This window comes from Tympanuchus pallidicinctus, unplaced genomic scaffold, assembly GCF_026119805.1.
Source record: "Tympanuchus pallidicinctus isolate F22 unplaced genomic scaffold, pur_lepc_1.0 scaffold3, whole genome shotgun sequence".
NCBI classification, from domain to species: Eukaryota; Metazoa; Chordata; class Aves; order Galliformes; family Phasianidae; genus Tympanuchus; species Tympanuchus pallidicinctus.
In genome coordinates this window covers 56,528,996-56,539,269 of record NW_026294747.1, presented here as the reverse complement: position 1 = coordinate 56,539,269, position 10,274 = coordinate 56,528,996, and the positions used below count along the sequence as shown (strand labels likewise).

Below are 10,274 nucleotides of genomic sequence, written 5' to 3'. Positions count from 1 at the left end.
ACTGGTACTCTGGTTGTGATGTAAATGGCTTCTGTGTTGTTCTGAGCAAAAGATGGTTCTGTAAGTACAGCTTGCAAACTCTGTTCTGCAATATCTGTTAATTCTTATCTGTGTCTTTCAGACGCGTCTATTTCCCTTTGACAGCTGTGTGACATAGCCTGGCTCTTTCCAGAGTCACTCAGCTATTTTCCATATGATATAATGGCACACTTCTGCCGGTCATGTTCTTACAAATCTGGAGCTAGGTGTTCATTGCATTGGCAAGGACAACCTATATAAGATGAGACCAGTTTACAAAGCTTGCCCATAATTAAAACCCATCCAGGACCATTTTCAATAACTAGAGTCATTGCATTTTTCTTCATACCAGTAAATGATTCAATATGAAGGCTTTTCCAACACTAGCAATCATTTTTCAGACACCAGGAGGCTTTCTTGTCTCCAGAAACGTGCATGGCCCAATTCTGACTGGTTTTATGTTGGCTGTGCTGTGTGTGATGAAGATTAGACAAAATTTGCTTCCTAACTTAGGGCCTACAATGGCAACTGGTAGCTTCTTATATATATTGACTGCTGCACCTGTGAAAGAGAGGGGAAGAAGATATGAAACATCCATCCTGATACTCCTAAAGCTTATACTCTGCATCCTATTTATAAATCCTTCTGTGCAGAAGGATGATAATCCTGCAATATCCAAAACTAACCTGTACCTTGACCTGCCTGCTTGAACTACAGGGAGCCCTTGGCTGGGTAAAGCTGTGTTTGCACTGGAGCACTGTGTGTGTGCGCTCAAGAGCCCCAGAGGTTGCTTTCATGAATTAAATTACAAATAAAACACATCTAATGCCTGAGATCTTAGAGCACCACAAGTGCTTGTGTCAGGCAAGAATGTGAACTGTGCCACCTCTATGAGCTCTTGAACATCTTAAGCCTCAATTTGAAGTCCCAACATTTAAACTGTATGTAAACAGTTTTTTTTTAATCCAGGTTTAACAATGATCTTTATTCATGTGCCAGACTGAGGTGTCTTTGTATGAATATGAGGTAAGTGGTGTATTTAGAGCCCTATGGAATTTTGCACAATCTTTTTTGTTTCCTCAGAAAGCAAAGCTTGAAGTTTGGTGCATTTATTTCCTCCTTCAGCATGGTCTAAAATGCAGGACCAGAAACACTACTGAGTGGTGGAGATGGATGACAGTAACTGGAACAGCATGTTCAGTTGCTCCTGTTCTGTCTCAGTGCGACTATTCAGATCCAAATGTAATTCCATGCACGTATGAAGAATTAAGGCGTGTATTTTTTTCACTTCCATCGTGAGTTATTATCTGTTATGTCTAAATTTGGCTCTGTTATTGTTGAACTTGCTCAACAGTTGAGTACTTGAATCTCAGTCACTTTCAGTCTTGTCTTTAGATGTGTTGCACTTCTTCCTGGCTCTAGGATGCTGACACTTTATATTTAACAAGTTAAGATGAATGGTGTTCTGACGTGTGATGTTTCTTTAACTCCTCCTACCTTTTCTTGAAGTTAGTGAAGCCTGATTGTTTATTCTATGCTGACAAGATTTCATCATGCCCAGCTGCTTTTTGCTCAAATTTGTGCCATGGCTCCTGCTTCTCCTACTGACCCAGATGTACAATTGAATGTATGCTTGCCTGGCATATCTGTGTTATGCTGGACATCCTCAGAATAGTGTTTAAGCTGCTAGCTTGCATGGGAGCTGCAAACTTCAAGGGTCTCTACCATACTTGAACATGATTTCCACCTGGTTGTGTTGAGTGGGCATCCCTTGCTATTACAGATGCAGTTGAGGGAGTGCCATGGGTGGTGGCTTTGTGTGGTGTTTGATAATATAAATTACTTTCGGGTTTATTTTCATTAAAAGGGCACGTGTGAAGGAGAGAGGCAAATTTGCTGCCTTGCTGGTATTGGAGGAGGCATCAGTGTCCTCATAAAGAGCGGCTCATCCTGGGGCCTCGATGCCAAGGCTCCCTTGGTCATTGAGGCCAAGAATCTGGAAGCAGCTTTGAATTGCTTCTGGGTTTTCATCTGGATTCTGGGTTTAGTCACCATGGCTTTGTGAATGAACAACCAGAGGAGGACCAGGCACTTCTTTGGGTCATTCTCTGCAGTCAAGTGGACTGGACGTAAGAAGGTGTATGTGTGTTGACACGAGTTGTGCTTTCCTGTGTTGCTCCAGGCATGGCCCTTGGCTGCTTCTTCATCACTACCTTGAAGCTTTGTCTGGAAAATCATCCCACAAGTGTTAGGTGAGATTTGTGGGTAGACTTCATTCAAGTTCAACTTCTTTAAGCCTTCTGGCCAGTGTATTCTGTCTAGGTGAGCTAGAGCCAGCATGTTGACAGGTACATGTGAAGACCTATAAGAAATACAGGCTTTCTGAATTGCATCTGTGACTCTCAAGACATGAATGATTATGGTTTGTTTCCCTGTTATCCTCCAGTGGCCTGGGTATCCTTACAGCTTTCACAACGTCCTGTTTCAAATCCATGGTTCATATTTTTGAACTGCATTCTTTTCCTTTCTGCATGAGTAAGCTGTTAGCTGTTGAAATGCTGGTTTTTTGGCTTATTTGTGAAGCAGAACAGCCATTTACTGAGGCTCTGAAGGAGGGAGGATGAGCAATTCTGAGACGGGCTAAAAGCAATCACCAAGCATGAAGCAAAGCAGGTCATGACTCCAGGCAGTATTAAGTAAGTCATCAGCAGAGGGGAGAAATAGTAGAATAGTAGAAACAATTCAGAATGTTTCTAGGGATGGCTTTTGAGGACAGCTGTGGAAGAAAGTGGGAAGAGTTTGGGTAAAATTCTCTTAAACTGATCAACTAGGAAAGGGTTTTGAACTGAGGTGACACTATTAGCTCAAGCAACACTCGCTAAATTTTCTCTGCTTTTACGGCCTACCGAAACAAAATGTTTTATTTAACCTGGAGTAAGTTTCTCTCTGCCCCTCGGTGAGTGTCATTGGTTTGACTAACAAACCAAGGAAATCAATTATTCTCGCAGTGCTGAGCACAATGTGCTTCACTCTCTAACCAAAATCAGTAGGAGTGTTTAAACTGTGGTGGAATAGCATGGGGTTGTTTGTGCTAAAATGCAGCGCGTGGTAGACAAATCCATTGAATATTGGGCAAAAAGCATTACTGCTTATGTCTAACAGCTGTATTATCATTATATGGTTGGTTACTTTCTAAGGGATTCTAAGACTACTTCTGATGACAGAGCACTCCAAAACAAAGCGCTCTGCTCTTGCAGCCTAGGAAGAGGAAATTCAAATGTCTAGGCAGTATTGGCAACCTTGGAAAAGATAATCATTGTGTGGTTGTTTCTTAGGCATTGTCAACGTACAACTGCTGGATGTTTTGGCTTTGAGAAGTGTTTGCAAACTAGGGGTACTGCTGGGAGATTAGGTGACAGATTGAGCCCTAGGTAAAAGCACGTTACCTTGAGCTTGGGGAACTGAGTCTTAGCAAGGGCACAGCCTGCACTGAGCCAAAATACTGCCTTAGGTCTGTGCTATCTCAAGTGCTAGAGTTTAAGTATGTTGAAACTTGGTGAAAATGTCTACCTCCAGGCTAACCATCTCTTGGCTGCTGGATAGGAGAAATAATATTTAGACAACGGCCATAATGAATGGTCTTTCTTGGCACAGAGGTCTCTGGCTCAGGGATCCCATGCTCATATGAGGCAGGAACACGATGCTAGATGATAGTATTATCAAACCCTGAGTAACAACTGGATTCATGAAACTAGTGGCCTTCCAGCTAAAGACCTAAACTGAGGGTCTTTCTCTTTAGAGTAAAAGTTTGTGATTCAAGTGGGTTAGAAGCTGGAGGCAAAACATAAACTGCTGTTCTGGATTCTGGAGATACAGATTGCAATTGTAATAACTTCAGAAATGTTCTCACTGCATCCAGGACTGCAGTGGAGCCAGTTCAAGTGTCCCTGGAATGCTTCTGTTGTAATGACCATAATACTTTCCAATTTAATGTCTTGTAGTTATTACATGTACAAACAGGGCTCTTGAAAAAAAGAAATAGCTAAAAGGGCAAAAGGTTGGCAGGTAGAATGGATAATTTTTAAAGATGCCATGTTAAGACATCTACAGCAAATGCATATCATGTACTTAAAAAAATAATAATCCTTGGGAGTCTGTCAACTTCGTAGGCTTTCTTTACAGTCAGTAAGAGAGAGATGCAAAGGGAGAAACTTCTGCTTCTAGAAGAAATTGTCCACTGCAAGAAACACATGCATTTGCACTTCTCAGAAACCACAGAGTATATTCAGAAACTGAAAACATGCCTCAAGTTGAGTCCAAGCTTGTGATGCAAGGTGAATTTGTGGGGATGAGTAATGATAGATCAGGAAATGCAGCCTGATTTAGTGGGCATGGTGGTGACGTGAGCATCAGCTCCAGCTGTTGACTTAGTGGTCTTTTCCAACCTTAATGTTTCTGTGATTTTTCTGTATTGCTTTCATGTGAGGGATCTTTGAGAATTTCTTCATTGGAGCCTTTTTTCTTTGAGAGAACACAGTTTCAAAGTCAGGTGTCAATAAAACAAGTTAGAGGGGCGTTACTAAAACTGATAAACTGAACTGTTAGGTCCAGGTTGCTGTAATCTCCTCCACACAAAGAAAAACTGAAATAAGATTTAAATGACCTGGCCATTTAAGTAGTAGATAATTGTTCATTTAAGCTTGCTTTAGGGGGATGAACGTAAAAAGGCCTGGAGGACTTTGCAGACCACTGAATTTCAATTCCATGACTAATAAACCAGGTGAAAGTAGAACAGTATTGATAAGTGTGATACAAGAGGAATAATACTTGCTCAGCTTTGATTCAACTTGATTAAAGGCAATCCAAGCATTCCCTGCCAGAAGGGAGTCAGTCCCTAAATTGAGATTAATTTCTTTTGAACTTAGTTTCATTGTAGGAACGAAATAGTTTATCATTCATAGGAAATGTGGATGACAGCATGGTGTTCCAGAATTACTGAACGTGTTTTACCTGCAGTGAAGATGCACCAACTGTTCGTTCTCTGCAACACATGATGAGGTGCTAACTGCAATCAGGTGAGAACACCAGGGAATGGATGCTTAACAAACTGCCTAATCACAAGTCCATTATGCTCTCAGAAGTAACAAGATGCAGAGTGCTTCAATTAATACTGGGCTTTTTGTATAAATCTTGTTTTTATTAATTTTACAGCAATTCCTAGCAGGTGCCTGCCAGTGGGAGCTCCAGCTAAGTGTGGGGTGCTCAGATTTTGTTCAGAGATGGATTTAACCATATCTAGAGTCTGGATGTTAAATAAAACACCTATTATCCATTATTATCCTATGTCTGCAACAAGCTATCACTTTTTTTTTTTAAAGTACACTCTTTTCTCATGCAAGACTGATCTCAAATGAGTACTTCTTGCACACAGAGGAAATAAATTTGTGCACTGAGATTTTTATATGCAGCTAGTACACATGTAAACACCCTCCACGTGCAGGACTCGTGTGCTCAAATGCCTGTTCCCATAGCTAAATGGAAGTGTTACTGCTCAGGAAAGCTGCAAATGTTTTGTATTTGCATTCAACAGATATATTTGTTTCCACTTCTTAAAAAAGAAGCAGTCTATCTCAATGAGTGTAAACAAATCTGCTGCATGGATATATTTAAAGAAATAATCGAGACATTTTTGGGAAGTCTTATGTTACATGTGGTGCTGAAACTCTGAAACGTGTCCATTTCAAAGATGTATTTTTGTTTTCTTGTTTTTGGTGTTTTTTTTTTTTAATGTTTGTTTTGCAGTTTTAACTTTCACGTTGCAGTCTGGCATATGTGGATATCGACACATATCTGTTTTGAGCATATATTTTGGAGAGCTAAGTATGATATGTCTGTGCTGGTCGCCAGCCTCAAGACCTGGCACTCGGGTTTACAGAGGGCTTTGGATGCATCAGGCTCCCATTACAGCAGTTTGGCCTCTGTCCAAATGGATCTTCATGCAGTCTTCCAAGACTGGATGCTTTGCTAGATAAGGACAACGTGCAAACCAGGTTTTCTCAGTAGGACAAAAACCTGAGAAAGTCTGCTGAGGCCAACTGCATGCAGTCTGAATTTGAAGAAACTCAGAAGCCTTTGATGAACGTAGTCTGAGGCTCATACGTTCAAGCCAGGAAGACTTGTTATTTGATTGACTGAGGAAAGTTTCTCTCTTTTTCTCTAATCTGCTTTTACTGCAGTCTTCTGTCTCTGAAAAGAAAACCAAGCTGCCTGTACCTAATTTTGATTATTTATATGCCTGAATTCAGGGAATTTCTGCTCTGAATCTTTATTTGGTAGAGATGTCTAAACGTAGTCCAGCATTAGTCATCTCAGACCAAGTGAGAAACAGTTTCTTCCATTCTTTTCTCTTTCTTGGTTTACAGCAGCTCCTCCTTGCTGAAGATGTGTTTGAGAGCCTTGTGGTTGGGCACCCAGCCCTCCCCAGTTTAACGTAAAGGGAGTCTGAACATTTAACTTGGGTAGGAACCACTTGTTTTTATTTTCAGTGGTTTTTTGCAGCCTTCAAGGTGAGGCTGGATCAGGTCCTGGGCAACTTGATGGAGCAGTGGAGTCCCTGCTTGTTGTAGGCAGCTGGACTAGATGGCATTCAGAGGTCCCCTCCGGCTCTAAGGATTGTATGATTCTGTGATAAAGCTATTCTAGGACTAACCTCTTATTTTCCCCCCCTTTAATCCTTCCAAACTGCATACTTACCCTCTCTTCAGCACTGTAGAAGGAAGAGTGGCAAAGCCTTGGTTACAAGCAGACTTGATGAATATATATCATGATATCAGGTTTTCAGATGATTTTAAAAAGACGTTGTCCTGTCTTAAATGTTGTCCTGGCAGGATTAGGCCCAGAAGAAAAGCATGTGTTATCACTATTAACAGAATGATCCTTGGATATGAAAATAAATCCTAACAAAATACTGGCTGTAACCTTATCTACAATCGTAATCCATGTGGTCAATCAAAAAATGGGGTTAACGTGACTTGATCTGTGTGAGTGACTTCAAGGTAAGGATCTGTTGGCTCCTGAAGGTGTCTTAATAAAGTATAAAGGTAGGGAGAGAATCAATTACTGAATTGAAACAATAAAAATTCAAGAACTAATTTGCTGGGGTTTTTTAATATATGGTTGTGCTTAATCCGTGTTGTGAGTGATAGCTTTTACTGGTGTGTTTCTAGTGCTAGTGAAAGCATCTCTGAAGTATACTTGATCCAAAACCTAGCTATTCTTCAGGCATATATAATCTATTAAATAATAGTAGCTGGATAAAAGACAGGAGCTTTCAGAGGACTCAGTGATGTGATAGAAAAAGTATTCTCTGTGTGAAAGGAATTGCCCTGGGTTAGACCTAAGATCTAAATTGCTTTCCATTGGACAAGCTGAGAGATGCACAGAAGACAGCAGAAACAGGGAAATAGATTTGTACCAGGGTGCTGAAGGGTGAATCTGAATGGGCCTATTGCAGCAGTGCTGGGTGGCAGAAGTAGGAATTCCAGCTGTAGTTTTATCTACTGGGTGAGATTCTGGAAACAGTTTTGGTCCACAGTGTTGAAATACAGTATCTGGTAAGTTCTCCCTTTCTCTGCTGTGGTCTTGGGGAAAAAAAGACCTGCTTTCAATGAAGGCTTGCAATTCTGTTGAACTTCCTTTCTAGGAGACAAAGACATAATGCATATGAGTGTTTTGCTTTTTACGAGCATGTTGCAGCTTTTTGTCTTGTAGCTTTCAGGCCATATAAAGGGACTGACTGACTGCCTGTGCACTTTTGTATTTCGTTGAATGCATTCCCAGCACACAGCAAAAAACTTGATGAGATTTTATTAAGAACCTGTGTTCTTTCTTATGATCGTTTTCCTGGAAAATGTTGTTTTCCCAGAATCAAAGCTTTTTGAGAATGTTTCCAACTCCAGCTGGGTGAAGAACACTCTCCTGTGGTGTGAGGTGAAGCTAGGGATGATGCCCAGCCAGTGGGAACATGCTTGCTTTGCCACTGACAGAACCATTGACAGCAATGGAGTTGCAGTGAAAAAGAAAGTAATTCTTACGATTATCTCTCATTATATTCACTCTGGGTTCTTAAAATACAGATTAGGGTCTAATAGTCTGAATTCTGTAGGCGACAAGTTTAATGACTTCTCTGTATCAACTGCAACAAAACCAATCCTATCCTGAGCACAGCTCACATCATTAAGCTTGCTCTTGTTAATGAACTGTTGGCTTCTCTTTGCAAATCTTCCAAATTTTCACAAGCCAGCTGGGCATGTGGCAAACTCCTCAAGGTCCCCATGGAATTCTTGCTGTTGCTTCTGAGCATCAACTCTGTGTCAGCTGCCTGCTGGCTGTGCCACGTTTCTCATTGCTTTGAGACCTTCTGAGAGCCAACATAAAGCCTGTCCAGAGAGCTTCTGCATCATCGAGGTCTGTGTCCAGCAAAAGTCCCTCTGGAGCACTTAGGAACGGATCTTAATTGTCTTCCTACCCTTTGAGGATGCATGGGTGGACACTGCTCTCCACCTGTAGCAAAGAAATTTGCAGAGCTTTGTGGAAAAAAATGTGTATCAATATGACTGTAGGAGTAATGTAATTCTAGGGTTTGAGGTTAGAGCCTGGGCTGCTGGGGGGTAAGTAATACTTGGAGGCTCATTACCCTGCCATTTTAGGAAGGAAATCTTGGATGTTTGATGCAGTGAGGAATATTATCCCCAGACCCCTACTTTGTTCCCTTTATTCATATTATTTTCTCTCAAGTCCTGGTGTGCTGTTTCAGTGCTTTTGTGTCTTTTTAACTGAAGTCTAGATGCCAGCTGTTTTGCCTGTATCACACTTTGTTTTGCACTGCTATAAAATACAAAGGAGGTTGTCTGTGTGTTTATCAGGTGCAAGCAAACAGTTACGTAAAGGATCTGGAGCTTGTGTCCCTTGAGCTGCTCCATTAACCTGCTCACCAACAATGAGCATCTCCATGGCACGTAGTTAGTCAGATGGAAACTAATGTAGAAATTCAAGTGCCTTTGGGAGGGCAGCTCCATGGAGAGCAGCTCACTCCAACAGAAGGCGTTAAAATGCTAGATTATGCCAGATGAAGATATGTGCTGTTAACTATGGCCTCTGCTTAGCATAGGCACTGTTACATGATGATCTTTGTGTTTATTTTTGAGTGGCATACATTGCTTTTGGGGAATGACACCATGGAGACAAATACGTTAAAGCTGAGCATGAGAAGATTTGGGGTGAAGAAATTTGTGACAGACGAGGGGGAAAATGACATTTGCAGATTTCACTGAAATGAAACAATCTGTGCAACCCATTTTTTTTTTCTTTTTCTCCTAGCTCTTTTCCAACCTGGCTTAACTCGCAGTTCTCATAAAACTGGAGATGGACCATTTGGTTTATTGGTGATTCAAATACTAGCAGCATAGGACTGTGCTTGCCAGTCCACAAACTTCAGACATTAGGCTGTTCCTGGCCATACCAGTCTGTTGTATTACTTCTAATGGAGAGTTGCTTTGTGAAAAAAGCAGCAGCTGCTCACTGAAAATAAGTCTTCTCTCAATACTGTCAGCAAAATGCAGCCTTTTAATCATTAAACATTTCATACTGTTAACAAAGGAAAATGTGTTGTTGACAATAGTGCTATATCATCACCATCACTGTATTGCCTCCACTGTGGAAGACTTCCTTCTACCTTGTGTTGGTTTTGCAGACGTGAATTCTTCGACTTCAGTAATGATATCTTTAAGGTAATTAAAATGGAATTAGAGCCTATGTACTTTATCCTAGCAATACCTTCTTGTGGAGCATGTCCTCTTTTGCATTCCTATTGTTGGCAAAAATGTCTTAGCAGTGAGATTAATTTACTGTTTAAGGAGGAACACGCGAACTGTACGTGTTCTCCTTAAAGGGGCTTATTAACATCAGTAAGAAAAACTTTGTGTTGAAACCTAAGGAAAATAAGCTGCATACATCTGACTGTCAGTACCTTGCTAAGGGACTGTGAACCCTAGTAGGGGCCTTGCATGCAGCTGAGGGTCTCCTGGAATGCTGTAAAAACACAAAAGAATGTGCCTAGCACTGTGCAGATGCAGCTTGTTGGCTTGCTTTAGGCTGTGGGATGTGGTAGCACTCTCCCTGAAATGGCTGTGGGCTGCACAATGTGCCTGGGGTTGAGGATGAGGGTGAAGGCAAGTTTGGTTGTGTTGATGTCACTA

At 41.2% G+C, this 10,274-nt stretch overlaps 1 long non-coding RNA gene across 1 annotated transcript; it reads left to right on the top strand.

The window, feature by feature from the left end:
- The first annotated feature begins 2,199 nt into the window (after positions 1-2,199).
- LOC128087296 (uncharacterized) lies at positions 2,200-9,702 on the top strand. Its single transcript, XR_008209774.1, has 3 exons — positions 2,200-2,270; positions 4,980-5,093; positions 9,397-9,702. It is a non-coding gene; the product is annotated as an uncharacterized LOC128087296 (long non-coding RNA).
- Positions 9,703-10,274: the final 572 nt, after the last annotated feature.